This window comes from Arachis ipaensis, chromosome B9, assembly GCF_059453495.1.
Source record: "Arachis ipaensis isolate K30076 ecotype BB chromosome B9, ASM5945349v1, whole genome shotgun sequence".
Lineage (NCBI taxonomy): Eukaryota > Viridiplantae > Streptophyta > Magnoliopsida > Fabales > Fabaceae > Arachis > Arachis ipaensis.
Window position 1 is genome coordinate 23,285,729 of NC_142444.1, and position 25,634 is coordinate 23,311,362.

Here is a 25,634-nt window from a genome sequence, read left to right on the forward strand (position 1 = left end):
CTCTAAACCATCAATCTTCAGTTCTTCAGGTGATCAAGCCACGAAGAGTGCAAATAAAGTTGTATTTCCAGAAGCGCATCATAGGTTGTGCAGCTAGCACTTGCTACGCAATACGATCAATCGAGTAGGTATTCCACAGTTTTTGACCAAGTTTCGTCTTTGTTTAATGGGGGATTTGGAGGTCGATGACTTTGAAGATTTTTGGAATGATGCATTTGAAGAATTTGGATTGCAATAAAATTCATGGGTCAATGATATGTATGAGAAGAAACATATGTGGTCGAATGTCCACATTAGGGGTAAGTTCTTTGCTGGGCTTAAGATAACATCAAGGTGTGAGGCACTGAATATGCAGATAGGGAAGTTTATATACAACGGCTACAAGTTTAGGGAATTTATTGAGCATTTCCAACAATATTTAGAATTCATGCGTAGGAGAGTAGTGGTTGCTGATTACAAATCTGCTTATGGAGATCCGGTTGTGAAAACAAGATTGGAGGAGTTAGAGCGGTTTGTAGCAATAGTATACACAAGAGGTCTATGTCTTATTTTCGGGAGGTGTTATTACTAGCTAGCAATGTCATAGTAGTTTCTTCGAAGAAGACAAGCACGTGTACATTGTTTGAGGTGGCCATGTATTGCCAAGGTAGATCATGGAACGTTTCTTAGGGAGAGATGGATGATGAATTTAGATATTCTTGCTTGCGCATAAAATCCTTTGGAATCCCCTGTATGCACATAGTTGGTGTGCTTGTTAGACTTAACATAGTTGTTATTCCAGATAGTCTTATACTAGGTCATTGGACAAAGAAGGCAAAACAACCGCCGATAAATAACCATGTTTTTAGTGGAGAGATTCCTGATGCAGCCTATATGAGTATGCATACGGCAATGCTCGATGACTATAGAGAACTAGTCAAGCTTTCTTGTAGTTACTTTGATGATTACTTCGAGGTGAAGACCAAAATAGCTAATGAACAAGAAGCGTTAAGAGAAAAGATCCAGAAAAGGTTGGCCACCACTGCCGAAGGCGGGGGCGATGATGCGTCCATACATGGTCCTCCGAGAGCCAGGCATAAAGGGTGTGGTCGTCATGTTGTGACTACTCGTGGGAGGTATCGGCGTGTCCAACGATGCAGAAAGTGTGACAAAGCTGGCCATAATGCTCGTAGATGTGTCGACAGAATGGTGACGACACCACAGATGAATTACATGCCATGGGATCATCGTACAACATGGACGAATCACAAGAAGTTGAGGCTTCGCAACAGATGGAATACGATGGTCTGAGCTTCTAAATGAGTGTGAAGAGGTATTAAGTTATGTTGTATTATTGTTTCATTGTTTTCTGAATTTCATTGCGTGCTTTGGATAATTAGTATTTGTTGTGGTGTTAGTTAAAAAAAATGTGGGTTGGGGTGTGGTTATTAGTTATATGTGTAAGAGTACAGATAGAGTTGGGGATTTTGCGGCATCTAGTTCAGTATTAGATAGAGCAGACAGTTCAAAAGAAGGCTGAATTCTCTGTCACTTCCGTACTTTTGTAACTTCTCTTTAGCTTATTCATTGAATTGCTTAGAAAGTCTTTCCCTGACCTTGGTATGATGTCTTGAATTGAGAAAAACATCATATTATTGGACTGAAGTTGAGTTTTTTGTTTTCCCAATTTTGGTGTGCATTTACAGGATTGCTGCCAGAGGACTATAGTAAACAAGCAGCCCCCTGTCAAACGGCTGTCTGGTGCGCGAAATTAGAACTCGCACAACTTTACCAGCAAGTGCACCGGGTCGTCCAAGTAATATCTCAGGTGAGTGAGGATCGATTCCACGAGGATTGTTGAATTGAGCAAGCAGTAGTTGTCTTATAAGACTTAGTTAGGTAAATAGAAAAAGAGTTGTTGTTGTTGAATTCGCATAAAGCAAAATAATAAAGAAAGCAGTAAGGAACTGGTGTAAAACAATAATGAGAAAACAGTTAAGGTCTCAGAGATGTTTATCTTTCCGGATTAATACTTCTTACTAACTATTTTAACAATGAATGATTCATTCTATGGCAAACCATGAGTGATTAAAGCCTAATGTCTTAGCGAGTTAATCTCCCCAAATCTTACTAAAATGCCACAGACAAAGTCAATTCTTTCATATAAGAGGGTAAAGTTCAGAAATTTAGTTTAGCACCACAGAAATCTTAATTACCCAAAGCTAACAAGATTTCATGTCATATATCCCAATCAGCCGCAGGTAACCCTCAGTTTGGGAGGAGTGTTTTCAAGCTGTAGCCCAAGCGAGATAGCTCTGTCGAAAATCACAAGTGCTCATGTAGAATAAGGGGTCATACTGTTGTTCCACCCCAGATTCATAAAATTAAGAATGAAAATAACACCTTAGAATGGAATCAAACATTAATTAAAATAGAAGAGTAATAATATTAATCCATAGAAATAAGCAGAGCTCCTAACCTTTAACCAAGAGGTTTAGTTACTCATACTTTACAGAGAAAACAAAATAAATGTAAAGAAGATCTGCTTGGATCTGAATGCCTATAAACCTAAGTGATCTCCTCTTTAAATAATAAAATCTAAACCTAAAAGATGTTAATTGAAATTTAAAAGTTACAAGAATAAGATAAGATAAGTCAAGGAGTGCTAAAATCCACTTTGGGACCCACTTTGGTGATTGCTTCGGTTCTGCCTGGCATTCAGCGCCAATCTGGGAATTGAACGCCCATAGGGAGGCAGAGTGTGTTGGTCCTTACTCCCTGGCTGGCGTTGAACGCCAGTTTTGGGCGTTCAACGCTGGGCTTGCTCCTCTTTGGGCGCTAAACGCCAGGTTTGGACGTTTAGCGTTAGATTTGGCAGTGATTCTGGAAAAGAAGTATAAACTATCATATATCATTAGAAAGCTCTGAAAGTTAGCTTTCTAACGCCATTGAGATCGTTTCAATTGGATCTGTGTAGCTCAAGTTATGCTCGTTGGAATGCAACGAGGTCAGAATTGACAGCATCTGCTATCCTTTCTTCGTCTTTGCACAAGACTCTGCCAAATTCGCCCAAAATTTACCTAAAATCATAAAAATAACACAAAAACTCAAAGTAGTATCCAAAGATGAATTTTTTACTAAAACGTAGTAAAACCTAATCAAATATAACTAAAAACAACTAGAAAATGCTAGGAAAAAGGGTATAAGATGCTCACGCATCACTGTCCATGGTACCTAGATCACCACAAGAGAATTCTGAGACTAGCTCTAGAGAAGTGTAATATTACGTATTTGATATTCCCATTATGATGTTATTGTCCATGCTTACTTTGTTGGTAATGTGCTAATGTGCTGATATACTTGATACCTATCTTAATATTTATTTGGGTTTATTCTATGAAAAATGAACTATACAACTTCACTTTGTTAATGTTGATGGTAATTTGTGTGTGTCATTTTAACAGGATTGAAACCTGGCTCTGATAACAAAGAAGGTTTCCAATATTTTTTTGGACATTTTAATGATATACGTTGAACTTTTTTGTTAATGAGTTTGGGTCAAATGAAGTTTTTTTTTTTAGTTTAACTATAAAGTAGTCAAGTGGGCCTATTTGTTTGAGATTTCATTATAAAGGATACCCAACGATTATGTAGAATTTTCTTTTGCTAGGCCTTGGAACTTACACAATTTCTGCTGTCAAAAAAGAAAAAGAACTTACACAATTTCTTGGAGAAAAGAAAAAGGAAAAAACTCTTTTTAAGATTGTTCTTTTTTCTGATGAGGGAAATTAATCAAATTATTAACGAATGATAATTAAGATTATATTAAACTTACGATCAACTTCCAACTATGAAATTTTCACATCAATAGAATTCAACATTTTTTAAAAGGAAAAGCTAAAATACAACTTTATGCTCCTTACATACACACAAACAGCTTACAAAAATAAACTCCCTAAGTTGATTCTTTTTTGTTTACTGTTTTATCCATCCATCTACTTATGCAGCTTTTTGTCATTAATGTTGTACATTAATTTATCCGAATTAAAGACCACAAAATGAATGAACAACACCACTCACCAGAATATGATAACAAAAAACAAACACGTATGCAAACAAATTGCAACATAGACAAAACACACAAACAAGACCCCATACTCTAATTAGCTAATTTGTCCAACTCATATAATTAAAAGATTTTCAAGGCATTCATTAGTTTCTATGAAGTGCTCATGCCCACACACACCCTACATAGAGAGAAAAAGACAACATAATAAACCACTATTCTAGCATTCTTGAATATATAATTTGAACCAGTTGTGTGAATTGAATAATTAGATAAGCCATAAGACTAGATCCATTATATCATGCATGTCTCATAATGTGCTCATAAACTAGCATAACATGTAGATATTAATATTTAGCATCAGTAGTTGTTGATAATAGTTCTCACAACAACAATGACATGCATAGCTAACATGGAAGAAATTAAAAAAACTACATGTGCACTTGCATGCTAATGATCCATTGACATAGTTCAGCTAATTTAGATGGCCATCATGGATGTTGAAACTATATTCGGGTAACAAAAAAATGGACATCTAATTTGGCGCTAATATTGTTCATGGACGATGCTAGCATATAGTGCACTAATAACATTAATTCTTCTACTAATTATATGACAGTAACCAAAATATTAAACATTCATAATACTAAGACATAAGTAGGTTCCTAGGGCATGCATATAACAAGCATAGGTGCTGATGGTAAGATTTCTCTTGCAGTCTTTCAAAAATTCCAATCAACTAAGGACCACTGAAAAAATTCATCTCGCATTTCATTGAAGTGCTCCGTAGCCAATGCAAGTGCAGTGTCCATCCTTATCTTGTCAGCTATACAGTCAATATTGTTCTGAAAAAGTGAGTGACAAATTAAGATAATGTTAGATTTACTTATGCCATCTCTAGTAGGCTTAGATAATGCGAAGACAAAAAAATTAAGGGAAAGAAAACCTTTCATTGTCCAATAGGGTTTAGAGTAAACAACTGCTCCATTTGGAGCCAAAGAAGCATCCACAGTTTGTCATAATAGTTGCATGGATAATCATATTATAGAGCCGATCATGATTCAATGAAGATAATATTAACAAAAAGTCAGCAACTCTCAGAATAGCTTACCAATTGTTCATATTTGGAACCCCAAGGACAAAGTTTGGGTGTCATTCAACTAGAGGTGGTCTACCGCCTAAAACATTCAGGTTAGGATACAAGACCTTCATGACCTTATCTAGTGCCCTTGCCTACATATAAAGCATAGAAGAGGACTATGAAAAATGTTGATGTGCTCATAATGGCAGAATAGAGACACTTGGTAATGCCAAGAGGGAAAAAATGTTATTTACATGAGTCAAGTAAAGCTAGCTATAGCCCAAATAATTGAAAACATGATAATATAGAAAATAAAAGAAACAGTGGCCCGAAGACATAAGTGCTATAAGAAGGATCGTCCCAAAACACAGAATGTTCACCAACAGCAACACAAATTCTTGTTCCCAAAAATAATGCATTAAGCAATCCAAACATGCCAATAATATTCAGAAGAAAACTATCGCATCCGAAAAAAGGCCAAACTAAATCGCATTCAGCTCATTTAATTACCTAAATAACTCCACAGCATAAAAAAAATAAAACAAGACATTCACAACAAATTTGCATGCATGTAAGAATATAATTCAATATATTAACAATCCAATTAATTAGTGGAGCCATAATACAGAAAATGAAAGAAACAGTGGCTCGAAGACATAAGTGTTGCAAGAAGGATGGTCCAAAAACAGAATGTTCGCCAACAGCAACACCAATTCTTGTTTCCAAAAATAATGCATTAAGCGTTCCAAATATGCCCATAATATTTAGAAGAAAACTATCACATAAAAAAAAGGCCAAACTAAATCGCATTTAGCTCATTTAATTTAATTACCTAAGTAACTCCACAGCACAAAAAAATTAAAAATGACATTCACAACAAATTTGCATGCATGCAAGAATATAAGTCAACATATTAACAATCCAACCAACATATTAACAATGCAAGAATATATGGGGTCATACTAACCACATCCGAAGCAACATGAACCCTCCCTATATGGGTTTTAAGTGTTGGAAAACTGTCAAACAGCCATATCGTTCCGTTTGGGATGTCCATTGTCATAAGATAGTAGTGGCTTTCTTTTGAGGGTTTCAGCACATCTTTCATTTTTTAACATAAATTTGAAAAATAGACATGACAATCATGTGAAAACGTATCAGCATGATGCAAACATAAAAATCAATGAAATCCATATGAGGTGTACTTACATATTTTAGAGCAGTTGGTTTGGGGAAGTAATCATCAGCATAATATGTGATAACATGCTCTATGTCGATTTCCGGGTCTAGTATGAAATTCTATAAGGATGGAGTAAAACAAAGTTTAATCATTTGTGTCCAAAATGTGAATGTTAGTTGGGTTTTGAACTGAATAATCATTGACCAAGAAAATGATTGGGAGGGACCAAATGGTGCATTCATGAAGTAGAGCTTGTGTCCAAGCAGTTTTATAAGACATGAGTTCCATGACAAAGTCTGATGGATCATTCCCTGGCAAAAGGCAGGAGAATGCTTCACGGTCCATAGTATGAGATCCTCTGTTGAAAAGAATCTGATGCGCGGAAATTTTCATCTCTACAAACTCCCTTCGGCAAGTATACTGAATTTGTCGTCAAGTAAAAACTCACAGTAGAGTGAGATCGAATCCCACAGGGATTAATTGGTTGAGCAACTTTAATCAAAGGAATGGTCTAGTTGAACCAAACAGATTTGAGTTGATATTACAGAAATTTAAATGGTGAGAAAAGTAAATAGTAAGAAATGTGAATGACGGAAAGGTAAGTAGCTGAATGTAAAATGTAGAAAGTAAATTGCAGGAAATTAAATGGGAATGGGGGTGATGACATTAAAGTAAACAGAATATAGAGAATGGGAAGATAAGAATAGGGAAGCTCATTGGGTTCAGGAGATGTTGGATTCTCTGGATCAAGTTCATTCTCATCTCTTCCTCAATCCATGCAACTCATTGATCTCTTGGCAATCTTAGGTGATTGAATCCCAATTTCTTGGCAATTCAATCTGCCCAATTCCTTGATCTAATTGCTCATGGGAAGAGATAAAGTACGATCACTGATTATACTACATGTTTTTCTAGATCAAAGCATCGGGAGGATTATATGTCACTATATTTGTCCAACCCCCAACCTAGTCCAACATGAGAAAGCATTTCTAGCATGAACCTCTCATTCCTCTTCCAAGGTTCTGAGGGATTCCAAGTATGAATAGTTTCTCTTCCGAGACAATTGCACAATTGGATGAAGATCGAAAGCTTTCAAGCAAATCAAAGAGAATAAGTAGAAGAGGAACAATAAGAACTACAATTGATCCATTGAATTACAATAGAGCTCCCTAACCCAATGAAGTGGGTTTAGTTGATCATAGCTTTGGAAATGGAAAAGAAGATGTAAAGTGCATTAAAAACTAACTAATTACAGAGAAGAGTAAATGATGAGTGTTTACAATCCTGGATCCCTTCCAGGTTCCAATCCCCCTCTTAGTTCAAAACTACTCCTATATATACTACTTCTCTGATCCTCAATTTAGTCTTCAAGTATCTGGATGTGGGCCCTTGGCCTTAGTTGAAGCAGTTAACAAACTCATTGGGCTTTTCTCAACTTGTTGGAAGAGTTTAGTTGAGGTAGTGATCACGTTAGTTAGGCCGTTAGTGTGAGTAACGTCATGTGTAATTTCTTGGCTCGAAGACGTTAGTGACACCAACGAGCACACTCTTCGATTATGTTAGTGGCATTAACGTTGCCACTAACGGTCCTCTCCTCTTGAATTGCCCATGTTACTAGCCATGTTAGTGGCACTAACTTGGCCACTAACGTGGCTCTTCTCCTGCTTCTTCTTGCTTGAAATTAACCAAACAATTTGCATCAAAGCCTTACTCTAATCACAAGATAATGCCTCATTCATTGCATCCATTAATCCTTGCACTATTCTCATGAAAATGTTTAGAATTCACAATGTTTGATTGAATAAGACATGAATGCATAACTCATCTGAATACTTGCTTATTGCTTAAGAAAATGCATGAAACTAACCTAAAACCTACTCAAAATGGCTTGTGAAACTAGTCAAGATGCCCTGGCATCAGAATCTCATTTGAACTCAATGAAGCACCAAATAAATAGGCTGTTGCCTGAGCCTCCTCAAGGCTATACCGAATTGCCCTCGTAATCTTGAAGTTCGAACGGATGAACTGTTAACACATGGAATGGGCTGTTAAGGTTCAGATAATGGAGGAAGATAAACACCTAATAGTCCATAATCAATGCTTCTTATCAGCGAAAATGTAACCCCCACAGCAGCGCAACTCAACTTTAGTGGTGGTTCTCGTGTTGGCTTGCGCATCTTACCACTCCCCTTCATATCTTGTAGAGAGCGTTGAGCAATCTTTGCAATCTTCGAAGGTTTTGGTGTTCCAAGCAAGGAAGGTGCATGACATCCAGCATTCTCATCAAGCCCACCCTTGATAAGTTGAAAATAAAAGGAACCTCTACATTAAGAACGAGGGATGAGTTTAAAACATGTTCATGGAGAATGCGGTAAACATAATTACCATCACTTTACCCCTCATTTGCATAGCGATGTAGGTGGATTGTACCAGGGCAGATGCTATGGCACCTGAAGAGGAACCTCGGTGCTGGAGTGTTGAACATGCGAGTCTGATCTTGATGAATAATATAGCCCAAGATAATGGTGTCCTCGTTCCAGTTGCCAAGGAGCCTGGAGTGCAGCAAGGGTTCCATAGGGAGTATGGTGTCACCCACAGATTGGTTAGCTAGTTTTTCGGGGATATAGACCTCCTTCTCATGTCTTACAACCAGAATGGCAATGTTCTTGCCACCGACAACAGCATCATCATCAACAACGATGACATCAGAAGCGAAATTGTGAGAGTTGCTCGGTTGTCGATCCTTCTATCTGAATATTTTCAGCGATTGGTCAACCAAACTGAGGGCTCTTTTTAGGTCATCGGCAGTAGCTCCGACCTGCTCGGTGCCCAAGTCTTTTATGAGGAACATATTATCATTACGGTAAGTTAGTTCTACCAACATCGGAAGCAAAATATGGTTATGTAACTCAAGGCTTGTCAAACAGATTTACCTGAAGAACCTTGAACAGATTCTTGGTAAGACCCTCCATGGTTTCATTCAGGACCTTCAACGCAGCACAAACATCACTATCCTGAGAAAACAACACAGATTCACACATTAATATCATATGACTACAACATTACAGTGTAAAATAAATGAGAATGAGTAGCAAGAAGCGATGTACTGCAGGAGGAGGTGATCCATCTTGGTGTTCTCCCACAGCCTTCACTGGCTTATCAGCATCCATGATAGGAGAGAACCAAGTCTTGGGTAGTAAATAGTAAAGCAACAGAAGCACTTTTTGAATGGTGTGAATGGTAAGGTATAATCCTACTGAAACGGGTAGTGAAAGGTAGTCTTGGGAGGTGAGTGAATAGAGGTAATGAGTGAAATTTTTTAAGCCATGTCATAAGGTAGCGTTATGGGAAAAGATGAACCCTAATAGCTACCTTAATCTCCTCTCTAATCTGTAGCAGGAAATCTAACTGTTAAACCATCTTGCATCCTTGGTAAGAATGGAAGAATCTCAGTATGACCTTCACATCTTCTATTCTCCTAACCTGCCAACACCCTACTTGACCTACGTGAATGAGTCATCTTTCAATATCTTCTCTTCTCCTAACCTACCAACACCCTCCTTGACCTATGTGAGTGAGACATGATGGTGTCACTAATCACCCACAACACTCAAAGATTAACTAATATCTTAGCATCGAATCCTTCTATTTGACATCTACATAAAGTTATTATAATTTATTATACTTAATGGGATAAAAAGTTAAGATGTAATTGTTAATGACAAATACAGTTATGAACCCTTGAACAAAGTAATCAAATGGGTAATGTGGTGAAATAAATAAATTTTTTGAACCAAAAAATTCTAATACATTGTTTAAATCCTTTTTTATAGACTATCAACTATTTTTTGTTGAAATAATTTATAATTTGAAATCTTTAATTTTTATTGTGTTCGTTTATATTTTTTCATATTATAATTTTAAATCATTGATTACAATAAAGAAAAATCGTTTCTTTTCAGAAAATTTGGACTCACGTTAGAGGAACAAAAAGGGCTTCAGGCACTAAACTCTTATTATACACTTAAATATTTGTGTCGTCAAGCAATGCATTTGGGCATTATAAGCTCCTGCTATCCAATTTTTAACATGGTGGGAGAGTAATTCGAATAAGAAATACCATAGTTATCTCGCTCATATTCACGCATTCTTCAAGTTTTGATTGAACCTGTCATTTCTAAAGAAGATGCATTATTCCCCCCAATTTATATGTCACTAGAAGCCGTGTATCGCTCGCTAATATGACGAATAATTTAAATCAAATTGACTAAATTCAGTGGATGTTCATAATAATCGTTAATTTACTGTTCATGATAATGATTTAAGTTTAACTTCATCACTAATAACATCTTACACAACTTTTTTCAACTCAATTACAATTGCCACTCATACCACAGCAGACACAGTAAGTACCACTTCTAATTCTACTTAATTATATAATGAAAGAATTAGAAAACGGCGAGAAAGAACAATGAAGACAACAAATTAGTCCTTGCAAGAAGTAGTTTATGCAACTTACCCCTTGCATGCAATTGAAATGCCGTCAATCCTTTTGTTCCTTCATCTTAAACACAGTCGACAACTTTTAAATAATTTCCCCAATCTTGAACACAATCGACAGCTTTTCAAAAATTACTATAGTGTAATAGGAGGTGAAAATAAAATTACGGCAAGTAATTTTTAGGTGTACAAAAGCGTGGGGACTACTTTTAATGATGGTAATAGAGTAGATGGATTTAAATTTCAAAACCTTAAAATTAGTAAAAGAAAATAAAATCTGGAATTGTCTGTGATAAACATGAATTTAAGTAAAAAATAATTATTTATGCCTTTATCTTTTTATAGAGTTTATTTTTGATGTATTGATAATGCAAAATATTTTATACAGTAGTCTAATCATATTTGTTGTTTGTTTTAAAAGACCATTCATGTAGTCAAAGTAAAATTAAGTTATTTTTGTTGATATGACGTTATATATCTGAATGTATGTGTAAAACTGTTTTTATACTGACAGTGAGTTAAAATTAAATTATTTTTATGTTTACAAAAAAAAAAAAGAAAATTGGTATTTGCTTTGCTTTATTTTATTAGCACAAGAAAATATATAATTAATTGAAATATTTTGACAAAATTATTAACAAAAGTAAATATCAAATTTGAAACCATTATTTACAAACAGTGTAGTTTATATATATTGATAAGTTACAAGTAGATGAGCACACAAATTTTAGTAACTACATATATCATGAATAATATTATTATTTAATTGATCTAATTATTATTCATACAATTCTATTAATTAAGTAAATATAGTCTAGTATTTAAATTTTTAATTAAACCTATTTTTGACTTTATAAGAAATACCAGGTGAACAAATTATTTTTGTAATAAACTCTAATCAAGTTTCTTTTTCTTCTTATGCCTCTTGTTTTTCTCTTTTTTCTTCTTCAACTAATTTTTTTTAATCAAATTTTAAGGTTTTGTTTGTCTACAGGAACATGACACTGAAATAGGGACACAAAGACACAAAATCGTATTTGGCAAATGAGATATGGATAGAGACATTGTGTCTAAAGACACTAAATTAGTGTATTTTATGTCCATCCTGACAAGAGGACACATAGACACTAACAAGAGACAACTTATTTTTTATTTTTTTTATTATTCTTGTTAATTTTTCATAATTATATTTTCTATTATTATATTTTTCTTTCCAAATCTTTTTTAATAAGAAAATGAGAATAATTTAAATTTTTATAATTTGTTCTAGTTTATCACCAAATAAAATACATGAACACTAATTTTTGTGTCTCTATCTTTTGTGTCTTATTCTCAATGTCTTGTCTTATCCTGTTTTCAAAACCAAACGCAGCTAAGTTATTAGACCAATTTAATTAAACTTAGTTACCGAAATGCCTTTATTGTATAATATCACCGTTAGATTAATATTGTAATTGAGGACAAATAAACTACACATATATTATTCACAATCTAATTTTAATCCTTTCAAAATTAAAAAAAATAATATATTAATCTTTTTAAAATTACATTTAAATTTATCTATAATACAAATAAACATAACGAATCCTAAAACATGTCCCTTCAATAATTGTTATATGTTTTGGCTGAAATTAATGCTTTGTTGAAATAATGTATATAATAAAGAATTATAAGTTATTATTATTATTATTATTATTATTATTATTATTATTATTATTATTATTATTATTATTATTATAGTAGACACTTTGCTTGTGAGTTTTTTTTCTTGTTTACACTGTTTTGTGAATTTTGATTCATAAACTATTAATGTAACAATTTTTTTTACTAGTGTCCAATATTAGTTTTATATATAGAGCTAAAAATGTTAGTTCTTTATACGGATGTCCATTAAAGGCTCAAGTTGCAAAAAGCTCAGAAACCTAACCCTTCCCTAATTGAATCCAAATAAAACATCTTTCATTAATAATTCAGACCTCTTTGTAATTATTATAAATTTTGGGTGAGAATATAATTTCATAAACTAACTTGTACGATTGCACTATAACCACACATTTGGAATCATTTTAAAGTATTCTTTAAAGACTACTTTATACTTTTACCACCACAGCTAAATCCCAAAATCAAATATTCCTCTTATCTTAATCGATAAGATAAGATAAGATAACTACCTCAAGTTATACAAAGGGGAGCCAGAGGCTCCTCAGATACGCTACTCATTCCACTCACCTATACTTCTTAGATCCATTCTGACTTGGGCGTCAGAGTGTCTTTGCAAGTACTACCCATACTGCTCCTGTCAGACAACCTGGCAATCACCTCGATTTGTAAGTCCCCGATCCATTCTATTACCCGTACCAGAGACATTTAGTACATTTGGCGCCGTCTGTGCGGACCTGCCAAATCGTGGAGGCATGACGAAAAATCTCGAGGAGTAATCCTCCAGCCACCACCACGACTCAAACCCTCAAAGCCTAACACCCGAACTTCGAGATAGTATTCCACCCACTCACGGAAGGATAACCAACACCGTCCACCAGCATCCAACCCCTGACCAGTGACAACCAAAGGAGGACGATTGACAGCCTGATAAAGCTCGAGCACTCAACGATCTAGGAGAGAAAGCCATCCAGATTAGCCAAGAGCTTTGTCTCAGAGTACAAAATCTCGAAGGCCGAGTCACGTCCAAAGAGTGATACCACCTGGAACACACAAGTCAAGCAACCTCCAAGATTCGATCGCATCGTGAGACCAGGAACGACAAATCACCCAAACAATGACACAGAAAGCGATGCAACCGCAGCGTTTGCAGGGATCCGAAATGCCGACACAACAAAGACGAACACACCGTGAGGATGCTAAGCAAACACGAAGCGAGCATGTGATAATGGGAGCCACCCCATTCACGGAAAAAATCCTGAAATCCAAACTCCCAAAGGGCTTCGACAAGCCCACTGATAAGAAATACGCATGGCCTTTAAAGCTAAGATGAACTTAGAGGGAGCCGCCGTTGCAGCTCGATGTAGGGCCTTTCCGGTGATCCTAGCCGGCCCCGCAATCAAATGGTTTAACACCCTCCCCAACAGCTCCATAGCCAGTTTCGACGATATGTCCAGGAAGTTTCTGGCACAGTTCACCACTAGGATCACCAAAGCAAAACATCCAATCAGTCTACTCGAAATCACTCAAAGACAAGACGAATCCACGAGGAAATACCTCGACAGGTTCAACGATGAGTGCCTAACGGTCGATGGACTCACAGACTCAGTAGCCAGTCTTTATCTTACCAATGGCCTCATAAACGAAGACTTCAGCAAGCACCTCACCACCAAGACAGTTTGGACCATGTACAAAATTCAAAATGTCGTAAGAGAATACATAAACGACGAAGTGGTCAGCCAAGTCATGGTCGCCAATAAATGGCAGCATGGCAACACGGTACCTCTAGAACCCACCACCAAAAGATACCCCAAAAGAACACTTCAAATCCACTGCCCCGAACTGGCCACCTAGGGTGGAAAAATTCACAAACTACATACCTCTGCCAGCCTCAATTAGGAAAATCTATCACCATATAGCAGAACGAGGCATCCTCTCGAAGGCGTGACAACTGAAGGAACGGACATGCGGAAACAAGAGGCTATACTGTGACTACCACCGAAGATACGGACATAAGACCCAAGATTGCTTCGATCTAAAGGACGCTCTCAAACAAGCCATCTGAGACGACAAACTCTCCGAGTTCGCCAAAATCATCCGGGATCCCGAGAAAGCTGATAGAGAAAGATCACCAGAACGTGAAGGACACAACCCCAGGACAATACGACAGCCAACCCGAGAAATTCCAGAGACTGACCCCACCATAATAGTAAATGTAATCACAGAAAAAGACGTGTCAAAAAAGTCAAAATCAGCACTAAAAAAAAAATCATGAAGTCCTAGCCATAAAGAATCAAGCACCAAACTCTTCCTTTTCGGCAGCAATCACGTTCTCCCTCGAGGACTGCCAACACGGCACCTCGATGGAAGACGCCCCCTTCGTTATCTCGGCAAGGGTCGGGGCCAGACTAGTGAAAAGAATATTGGTCAACACCGGAGCTGATTCCAACATCCTCTTCAGAGGAGCTTTCAATAAGTTAGGTCTCCGAAATGAAAACCTACAAGGCTACCGCAACGGGGTAACCGAAATCGGGGACAATTTCCTCAAATCGGACGGTTCCATAGTGTTACCGCTAACCATCGGAGTCAGAAGCCAGAGGAAAATCATACCCTCCGATTCATGGTCTTCAAAGATTCCACTGCCTACAAGATCATCCTTGGAAGAAAGAAGATCAACGATCTATCTGCCGTCATCTTCACCAAGTTCCTAATCATGAACTTCCAGGCCAACAACAGCACCATCAGAACAATACAAGGGGACCAAAATATCGTGGTAGAATGCGACAACACCAGCTTGGCCCTCCGCATAAGGTCCTAAGATGCGGTAGGCATCTTTCTTGCTGACCTCGATGCATGCCAAGACGGACAACCCTGACCAGGACTGGAAGGAGTGGTGCACAAATTGTGAATCACACTTTTCACAACTCGTACCACTGACCAGCAAGTGCACTGGGTCGTCCAAGTAATACCTCACGTGAGTAAGGGTCGAATCCCACGGAGATTGTTGGTTTGAAGCAATCTATGGTTATCTTGTAAATCTTAGTCAGGAAGTCAATTATGTTTATCAGTTGAATTGCAATTAAACAAGAGAGCATGGATTAAAGGTTACTTGTTGTGCAGTAATGGAGAATATGTTGGAGTTTTGGAGATACTTTGTCTTCTAAATCTCTGCTTTCCTCTGTCTTCTTGTTCACGCACGCACGTCCTCCTATGGCAAGCTGTGTGTTGGTGGATCACCGTTGTCAATGGCTACCTTCCATCCTTCCAGTGAAAACTACGCTCACACGCTCTGTCACAGCACGGCTAATCACCGGTTGGTTCTCAATCCGGTTGGAATAGAATCCCTTGATTCCTTTGCGTTTGTCACTAACGCCCAGCCTTCAGGAGTTTGAAGCTCGTCACAGTCATTCAATCCTTGAATCCTACTCGGAATACCACAGACAAGGTTTAGACTTTCCGGATTCTCATGAATGCCGCCATCAATTCTAGCTTATACCACGAAGATTCTGATTAAGAGATCTAAGAGATACTCATTCAATCTGATATAGAACGGAGGTGGTTTTCAGGCACACGTTCATGGGTTGAGAATGGTGATGAGTGTCACGGATCATCACCTTCATCACAGTTAAGCGCGAATGAACATCTTAGATAGGAACAAGCGTGTTTGAATAGAAAACAGAAATACTTGCATTAATTCATCGAGACACAGCAGAGCTCCTCACCCCCAACAATGGAGTTTAGAGACTCATGCCGTCAAAGAGTACAAAGTTCAAATCTAAAATGTCATCAGGTACAAAATAAGTCTCTAAAAGTTGTTTAAATACTAAACTAGTAGCCTAGGTTTACAAAAAATGAGTAAACTATGATGGATGATGCAGAGATCCACTTCTGGGGCCCACTTGGTGTGTGCTGGGGCTGAGATTTAAGAAATTCACGTGCAGAGGCCATTTGTGGAGTTGAACGCCAGTTTTTGTGCCAGTTTGGGCGTTCAACTCCAGCTTTTGATCCTTTTCTGGCGCTGGACGCCAGAATTGGGCAGAGAACTGGCGTTGAACGCCAGTTTATGTCATCTATCCTTGTGCAAAGTATAGACTATTATATATTGCTGGAAAGCCCTGGATGTCTACTTTCCAACGCAATTGGAAGCATACCATTTCGAGTTCTGTAGCTCCAGAAAATCCACTTTGAGTGCCGGGAGGTCAGAATCCAACAGCATCAGCAGTCCTTTTTCAGCCTGAATCAGATTTTTGCTCAGCTCCTTCAATTTCAGCCAGAAAAATACCTAAAATTACAGAAAAACATACAACTCATAGTAAAGTCCAGAAATATGAATTTTTCCTAAAAACTAATGAAAATAGACTAAAAACTAACTAGAACATACTCAAAACTATATGAAATTAACCCCAAAAAGCGTATAAAATATCCGCTCATCACAACAGCAAACTTAAACTGTTGCTTGTCCTCAAGCAACTAGACAATTAAAATAGAAGACTAATAAGTTGAGAAGCAATAATATCTCAGAGTTTTTGAGTGAAGTTCAGATTCTAATTAGATGAGCGGGACTAGTAGCTTTTTGCTTCTGAACTGTTTTGGCATCTCACTTTATCCATTGAAGCTCAGAGTGATTGGCATCTATAGGAACTTAGAATTCTGATAGTGTTATTGATTCTCCTATTTCAGTGTGATGATTCTTGAACACAGCTATTTTATGAGTCTTGGCCGTGGCCCTAAGCACTTTGTTTTCCAATATTACCACCGGATACATAAATGCCACAGACACATAATTGGGTGAAACTTTTCAGATTGTGGCTCAGCTTTGCTAAAGCCCCCCAATTAGAGGTGTCCAGGGTTCTTAAGCACACTCTTCTTTTTGCTTTGGACCTTGACTTTAACCGCTCAGTCTCAAGTTCTCACTTGACACCTACACGCCACAAGCACATGGTTAGGGACAACTTGGTTTAGCCGCTTAGACCAGGATTTTATTCCTTTAAGTCCTCCTATCCACTGATGCTCAAAGCCTTGGGATCCTTTTTATTTGCCCTTGCCTTTTGGTTTTAAGGGTTATTGGCTTTTTGCTCTTGCCTCTTGGTTTTAAGAGCTTTTGGCTTTTTCTGCTTGCTTTTTCTTTTTCTTTCTATATTTTTTTTTCGCCTATTTTATTATATATATATATTTTTTTTCTGCAAGCTTTGTTCTTTGCTGCTTTTTCTTGCTTCAAGAATTATTTTTATGATTTTTCAGATTATCAATAACATGTCTCATGTTCATCATTCTTTCAAGAGCCAACATATTTAACAGTCTTAAACAACAAATTCAAAAGACATATGCACTGTTCAAGCATTCATTCAGAAGACAGAAAGCATTGCCACCACATGTTACTAATTAGAATTTTTCTTATTAAAAACTCGAAATTTTATTGCCTCTTATTCAAAAGATCTACTATTTTATTCATGTTTGCTGATGATGAGAAAAATAGACTATAACTTAATTGGGGATAAAATCAAAATAGACACTAATTACTACTAATGATCATGTAATGAAGACACAAACATAGATAAGCACTTAACATAGAAAAATGAAAAACAGAGAAAGTAAGAACAAGGAACGAGTCCACCTTAGTGATGATGGCATTTCCTTCTTGAGGCACCAATGATGTTCTTGAGCTCTTTTATGTCTCTTCCTTGCCTTTGTGGCTTGATTCCTAGTGATTTTTGGTATTTCTATCCTCAGTTGCTTCCAATAATTATGTGGAGGGAAATGCATCCCCTGAGGTATCTCAGGGATCTCTTGATTTGCAGCCACATGTTCTACCACTGAGCTATAGATCCTTCACATAATTGTTTTACCACACCAAACTTAGAATGTTGCTCGCCCTCGAGCAAAAGAAGAAGGAATAGATGAAGAAGAAGATGTGGGAAAAAAAACTAGGATTATGAGGAGGGAAGGTGGGGATCCTGGGGGTCCACAGATCTTGAAATGATCCTGTGAGGTCCACAGATCTTGAGGTGTCAAGGCATTTACATCCCTGCACCAATTTAGGCATGCAAAATGCCCTTGCACACAACTCTGGGCGTTCAGCGCCAGGTTGGTGCCCATTTTGGGCGTTCAACGCCCATTTACTAGCCATTTCTGGCGTTGGACGCCAGAACCATGCTTGTTCTGGGCGTTCAGCGCCAGGATGTTGCCCATTTTGGGCGTTCAGCGCCAGAACCATGCTCTGTTCTGGCGTTGAACGCCAGACAGGTGCTTCCTCCAGGGTGTGATTTTTCTTCTGCTGTTTTTGATTCCGTTTTCAATTTTTAATATTTATTTTGTGACTCCACATGATCATGAACCTAATAAAACTTGAAAAACCATGAAAATAAATAAAAATTGGGTTGCCTCCCAACAAGCGCTTCTTTAATGTCCTTAGCTGGACCTTGGTGAGCTTTTAATCTAGCTTCAACCTTGAGCACTCTTGCTCAACATTGCCTTCAAGATAGTGCTTGATTCTCTGTCCATTAACAATGAACTTCTTGTCAGAGTCAATATCTTGAAGCTCTACATAACCATATGGTGATACGCTTGTAATCACGTATGGTCCCCTCCACCGGGATTTCAATTTCCCGGGGAATAGCCTGAGTCTAGAGTTGAACAGCAGAACCTTCTGTCCTGGTTCAAAGATTCTAGATGACAGCTTTCTGTCATGCCACTTTTTTTATTTCTCTTTATAAAGCTTGGCATTTTCGAAAGCTGTGAATCTGAACTCCTCTAGCTCATTTAGTTGGAGCAATCTTTTTTCTCCTGCTAATTTGGCATCAAAGTTTAGGAATCTGGTTGCCCAGTAGGCCTTATGTTCCAGTTCCACGGGCAGGTGACATGCCTTACCATACACCAGTTGGTATGGAGAGGTCCCTATAGGGGTCTTGAATGCTGTTCTGTAAGCCCACAGAGCATCATCCAAGCTCCGTGCCCAATCCTTTCTACGGGTATTTACTGTCCGTTCTAGGATTCTCTTTAATTCTCTGTTAGAGACTTCAGCTTGCCCATTAGTTTGTGGATGATATGGAGTAGCCACCTTGTGGCGAATTCCATACCGAACCATGGCAGAGTAAAGCTGTTTATTGCAGAAGTGAGTGCCCCCATCACTGATTAGTACTCTAGGGACACCAAATCTGCTAAAGATATGTTTCTGGAGGAACTTCAGCACTGTCTTAGTATCATTGGTGGGTGTGGCAATGGCCTCAACCCATTTTGATACATAGTCAACTGCCACCAGAATATAAGTGTTTGAGTATGATGGTGGGAAAGGTTCCATGAAGTCAATTTCCCATACGTCAAACAACTCAATTTCCAAGATTTCTTGTTGAGGCATGGCGTAACCATGAGGCAGATTACCAGCTCTTTGGCAACTGTCACAGTTACGTACAAACTCTCGGGAATCTTTATAGAGTGTGGGCCAATAGAAGCCACATTGGAGGACCTTGGTTGCTGTTCGCTCACCTCCGAAATGGCCTCCATATTGAGATCCATGGCAATGCCATAGGATCCTCTGTGCCTCTTCTCTAGGCACACACCTACGGATTATTCCGTCTGCACATCTCTTAAAGAGATAGGGTTCATCCCACAAGTAATACTTTGCATCAGTAATTAATTTCTTCTTTTGTATCCTGTTGTACTCCTTGGGTATGAACCTTGCAGCTTTATAGTTTGCAATATCGGTAAACCATGGTGCTTCCTGAATGGCAAATAAATGCTCATCAGGAAACGTCTCAGAGATCTCAAGAAAGGGGAGGGACGTCCCTTCCACTGGCTCTATCCGGGACAGATGATCAGCCACTTGGTTCTCTGTCCCTTTTCTGTCTCTTATTTCTATATCAAACTCTTGCAGAAGCAATACCCATCTGATGAGCCTGGGTTTTGAATCCTGCTTTGTGAGTAGATATTTAAGAGCAGCATGGTCAGTATACACAATCACTTTTGATCCTACTAAGTATGATCTGAACTTGTCAATGGCGTAAACCACTGCAAGTAATTCTTTTTCTGTGGTTGTGTAATTTTTCTGGGCATCATTTAGAACGCGACTGGCGTAATAAATGACATGCAGAAGCTTATCATGCCTCTGTCCCAACACTGCACCAATGGCGTGATCACTGGCATCACACATTAGCTCAAATGGTAACGTCCAGTCTGGTGCAGAAATGACTGGTGCTGTGACCAGCTTAGCTTTCAGCGTTTCAAACGCCTGCAGGCACTCTGTGTCAAACACAAATGGTGTATCAGCAGCTAGCAAATTGCTTAGAGGTTTTGCAATTTTTGAAAAATCCTTTATAAACCTCCTATAGAATCCTGCATGCCCCAGAAAGCTTCTAATTGCCTTAACATTGGCAGGTGGTGGTAATTTTTCAATTACCTCTATTTTTGCCTGATCTACCTCTATTCCCTTGTTTGAGATTTTATGCCCAAGGACAATCCCCTCAGTCACCATGAAGTGACATTTTTCCCAGTTTAAAACTAGGTTGGTCTCTTGGCATCTTTTCAGAACAAGTTTCAGGTGATCAAGACAGGAGCTGAATGAGTCTCCATATACTAAGAAGTCATCCATGAAGACTTCCAGAAAATTTTCCACCATATCAGAGAAAATAGAGAGCATGCATCTCTGGAAGGTTGCAGGCGCATTACATAGCCCAAATGGCATCCTTCTATAAGCAAACACTCCAGATGGACATGTGAATGCTGTTTTCTCTTGATCCTGGGGATCTACTGCAATCTGGTTATAGCCTGAGTAGCCATCCAAAAAGCAGTAATAGTCATGACCTGCTAGTCTTTCTAGCATCTGGTCTATGAATGGTAAAGGAAAATGATCCTTTCTGATGGCTGTATTGAGCCTTCTATAGTCAATACACATGCGCCACCCTGTAACTGTTCTTGTAGGAACCAGTTCATTTTTTTCATTATGAATCACTGTCATGCCTCCCTTTTTTGGGACGACTTGGACAGGGCTCACCCAGGGGCTATCAGAAATAGGATAAATAATCCCAGCCTCTAGTAGTTTGGTGACCTCTTTCTGCACTACTTCTTTCATGGCTGGATTTAGCCGCCTCTGTGGTTGAACCACTGGTTTGGCATTATCCTCCAATAAGATTTTGTGCATGCATCTAGCTGGGCTTATGCCCTTAAGGTCACCTATGGACCACCCAAGAGCTGTCTTGTGTGTCCTTAGCACTTGAATAAGTGCCTCCTCTTCCTGTGAATTTAAAGCAGAGCTTATGATCACTGGAAAAGTGTCACCTTCTCCCAGAAACGCATATTTCAAGGATGGTGGTAATGGCTTGAGCTCGGGTTTAGGCGGTTTCTCCTCTTCCAGAAGAAATTTCAGAGGCTCTTTCATGTCCTCTGAATCCTCTAAATCAGGCTGAACATCTTTAAAGATGTTTTCCAACTCTGATTCAAGACTCTCAGCCATGTTGATCTCTTCTACCAAAGAGTCAATAAGATCAACTTTCATGCAATCTTTTGATGTGTCTGGATGCTGCATGGCTTTGACAGCGTTCAGCTTGAACTCATCATCATTGACTCTCAGGGTTATTTCCCCCTGTTGGACGTCAATGAGGGATCGTCCAGTTGCTAGGAAGGGTCTTCCTAGAATGAGAGTAGCACTCTTGTGCTCCTCCATTTCCAGCACAACAAAGTCAGTGGGAAAGGTGAATGGCCCAACTCTGACAATCATGTCTTCAATCACGCCTGATGGGTATTTAGTAGAACCATCAGCAAGTTGGAGACATATCCGGGTTGGTTTAACTTCTTCAGTTAAGCCAAGCTTTCTGATAGTGGATGCTGGTATTAGGTTGATGCTTGCCCCAAGATCGCATAAAGCTGTCTTGGTGCAATTACCTTTTAATATGCATGGTATCAGAAAACTCCCAGGGTCTTTAAGCTTTTCAGGAAAGCTTTTCAGAATGACTGCACTACATTCTTCAGTGAGGAGAACTCTTTCTGTTTCTCTCCAATCCTTCTTATGACTCAAGATATCTTTCATGAACTTGGCATAAGAAGGTATTTGCTCAAGTGCTTCTGCAAATGGAATCTTTATTTCAAGAGTCCTGAGATAATCTGCAAAGCGAGCAAATTGCTTATCCTGCTCCTCTTTCCGGAGTTTTTGAGGATAAGGTATCTTGGCTTTATATTCTTCAACCTTAGTTGCTGCAGGTTTATTGCCTACAGAAGTGGTTGAAGAAGCCTTTTTAGAGGGGTTGTTATCAGCATTTGTGTGTGTCTGATCCCTCACTGGCAATTGAGTGCCAGAGTTAGAAGCTGTAGTGAAACTGGACGCCAGCTCCTTGTCTGCTCCTGGCGTCTGAACGCCAGAACTGTGCCCATTTTGGGCGTTCAGCGCCAGATCTTGCCCATTTTGGGCGTTCAACGCCAGATCCTTGCCCATTTCTGGCGTTGAACGCCAGTCCTGCCTTGTTTCTGGCGTTGAACGCCAGTCCTGAGCATGGTCTGGGCGTTCAGCGCCAGCCTTCCACCAATTTTCTGGCGTTTTAGTTCCAGAATTACTTTTCCCTGGGCTCTTACTGTCCTCAGGTGAATTTTGGGTGGTTTGCTCATTTCTTAGCTTTTTGCTGCCTTGAGGTGGGGTATTTAATGTTTTCCCACTTCTTAGTTGAACTGCTTGGCATTCTTCTGCTATTTGCCTTGACAGCTGCTTCTTTGTTTGCTTAAACTGTTCATCCATATGTATATTAGCCATCCTTGTCTCTTGTAACCTTTCTTTGAATTCGGCTAATTGCTTTGTTAGGAAGTCCAATTGCTGATTGAATTCAGCAGCTTGTTTTACAGGACTGAGTTCAGCAGTTGCTGTCTTAACCTCTTCTTTCATGGAAGAGTCATTGCTTAGGTACAAATGCTGATTCCTGGCAACTGTATCAATGAGCTCTTGAGCCTCTTCAATTGTCTTTCTCATGTGGATAGATCCACCAGCTGAGTAATCAAGAGACATCTGAGCTCCTTCTGCAAGCCCATAATAGAAGATGTCTAACTGAACCCACTCTGAAAACATTTCAGAGGGGCATTTTCGTAGCATCTCTCTGTATCTTTCCCAGGCATCATAAAGAGATTCATTATCTCCTTGTTTAAAGCCTTGGATGTCCAGCCTTAGCTGTGTCATCCATTTTGGGGGAAAGTACTGATTCAGAAATTTTTCTGTCAGCTGTTTCCATGTCTTTATGCTGGCCTTAGGTTGGTTATTCAACCACCTCTTAGCTTGATCTTTTACAGCAAATGGAAACAGTAATAGTCTGTAGACATCCTGATCTATTTCTTTATCATGTACTGTGTCAGCAATATGTAGAAACTATGCCAGAAACTCTGTAGGTTCTTCCTGTGGAAGACCGGAATACTGGCAACTTTGCTGCACCATGATAATGAGCTGAGGATTCAACTCAAAGCTACTGACTCCAATGGAGGGTATGCAGATACTACTCCCATATGAAGCAGTAGAGGGGTTAGAATATGACCCCAGAATCCTCCTGGACTGTTCATTTTCGCTTAGGTCCATGATGGAGAAAGGGAGATGATGTAAAATAGAAAAAATATTTTTATTTATTTATTTATATATTTATTTCGAAAATGAAATAAATTAAAATAAATAAAAATTGAGTGAAGATTTTCGAAAAACTGAGGAGAGAGAAAGTGGTTAGGAAGTTTTGAAAAGGATATGATGATTTTGAAAAAAAAGTTTTAAATTTTGAAATAAAAATCTGAATTTTTAGAAATATATTTCGAAAAATTGTTTTTAAAATAGAGAGAAAAGATATTTTTTATTTTTAAGAGGAAAGAGAAAAACAATAAGATAGCACAAGATTTAAAATTTTTAGATCTAATGCTCCTTATTTTCGAAATTTTTGGAGGGAAAACACCAAACTTAAAATTTTTTTAGAAAACCAAAACAAATTTTCGAAAATTTTTTTTTCTTTTTTTTTGAAAAATCAACAAGAAAACACCAAACTTAAAGTTTGGCACAGGATTTAATAGAAAAAAATATTTTTGAAAAAGATTTTAAAAATATGATAGCCAATTACCATGAACATAAACACCACGTTCTAACTAATTGAGCTATAAATTTAAAGTGTTTTAACAAGGGATAAATAATAAAAGACTCTAAACCAAAAAAAAAAGAAAAATTTTTCCTAATCTAAGCAACAAAATAAACCGTTAGTTGTCCAAACACGAACAATCCCCGGCAACGGCGCCAAAAACTTGGTGCACAAATTGTGAATCACACTTTTCACAACTCGTACCACTGACCAGCAAGTGCACTGGGTCATCCAAGTAATACCTCACGTGAGTAAGGGTCGAATCCCACGGAGATTGTTGGTTTGAAGCAATCTATGGTTATCTTGTAAATCTTAGTCAGGAAGTCAATTATGTTTATCAGTTGAATTGCAATTAAACAAGAGAGCATGGATTAAAGGTTACTTGTTGTGCAGTAATGGAGAATATGTTGGAGTTTTGGAGATACTTTGTCTTCTAAATCTCTGCTTTCCTCTGTCTTCTTGTTCACGCACGCACGTCCTCCTATGGCAAGCTGTGTGTTGGTGGATCACCGTTGTCAATGGCTACCTTCCATCCTTCCAGTGAAAACTACGCTCACGCGCTCTGTCACAGCACGGCTAATCACCGGTTGGTTCTCAATCCGGTTGGAATAGAATCCCTTGATTCCTTTGCGTTTGTCACTAATGCCCAGCCTTCAGGAGTTTGAAGCTCGTCACAGTCATTCAATCCTTGAATCCTACTCGGAATACCACAGACAAGGTTTAGACTTTCCGGATTCTCATGAATGCCGCCATCAATTCTAGCTTATACCACGAAGATTCTGATTAAGAGATCTAAGAGATACTCATTCAATCTGATATAGAACGGAGGTGGTTGTCAGGCACACGTTCATGGGTTGAGAATGGTGATGAGTGTTACGGATCATCACCTTCATCACAGTTAAGCGCGAATGAACATCTTAGATAGGAACAAGCGTGTTTGAATAGAAAACAGAAATACTTGCATTAATTCATCGAGACACAGCAGAGCTCCTCACCCCCAACAATGGAGTTTAGAGACTCATGCCGTCAAAGAGTACAAAGTTCAGATCTAAAATGTCATCAGGTACAAAATAAGTCTCTAAAAGTTGTTTA

At 38.3% G+C, this 25,634-nt stretch overlaps 1 pseudogene; it reads left to right on the forward strand.

Moving 5' to 3' along the window:
* The first annotated feature begins 349 nt into the window (after positions 1–349).
* On the forward strand, positions 350–1,290 carry LOC148544023 (protein FAR1-RELATED SEQUENCE 5-like; annotated as a pseudogene).
* The last annotated feature ends 24,344 nt before the right edge of the window (positions 1,291–25,634 follow it).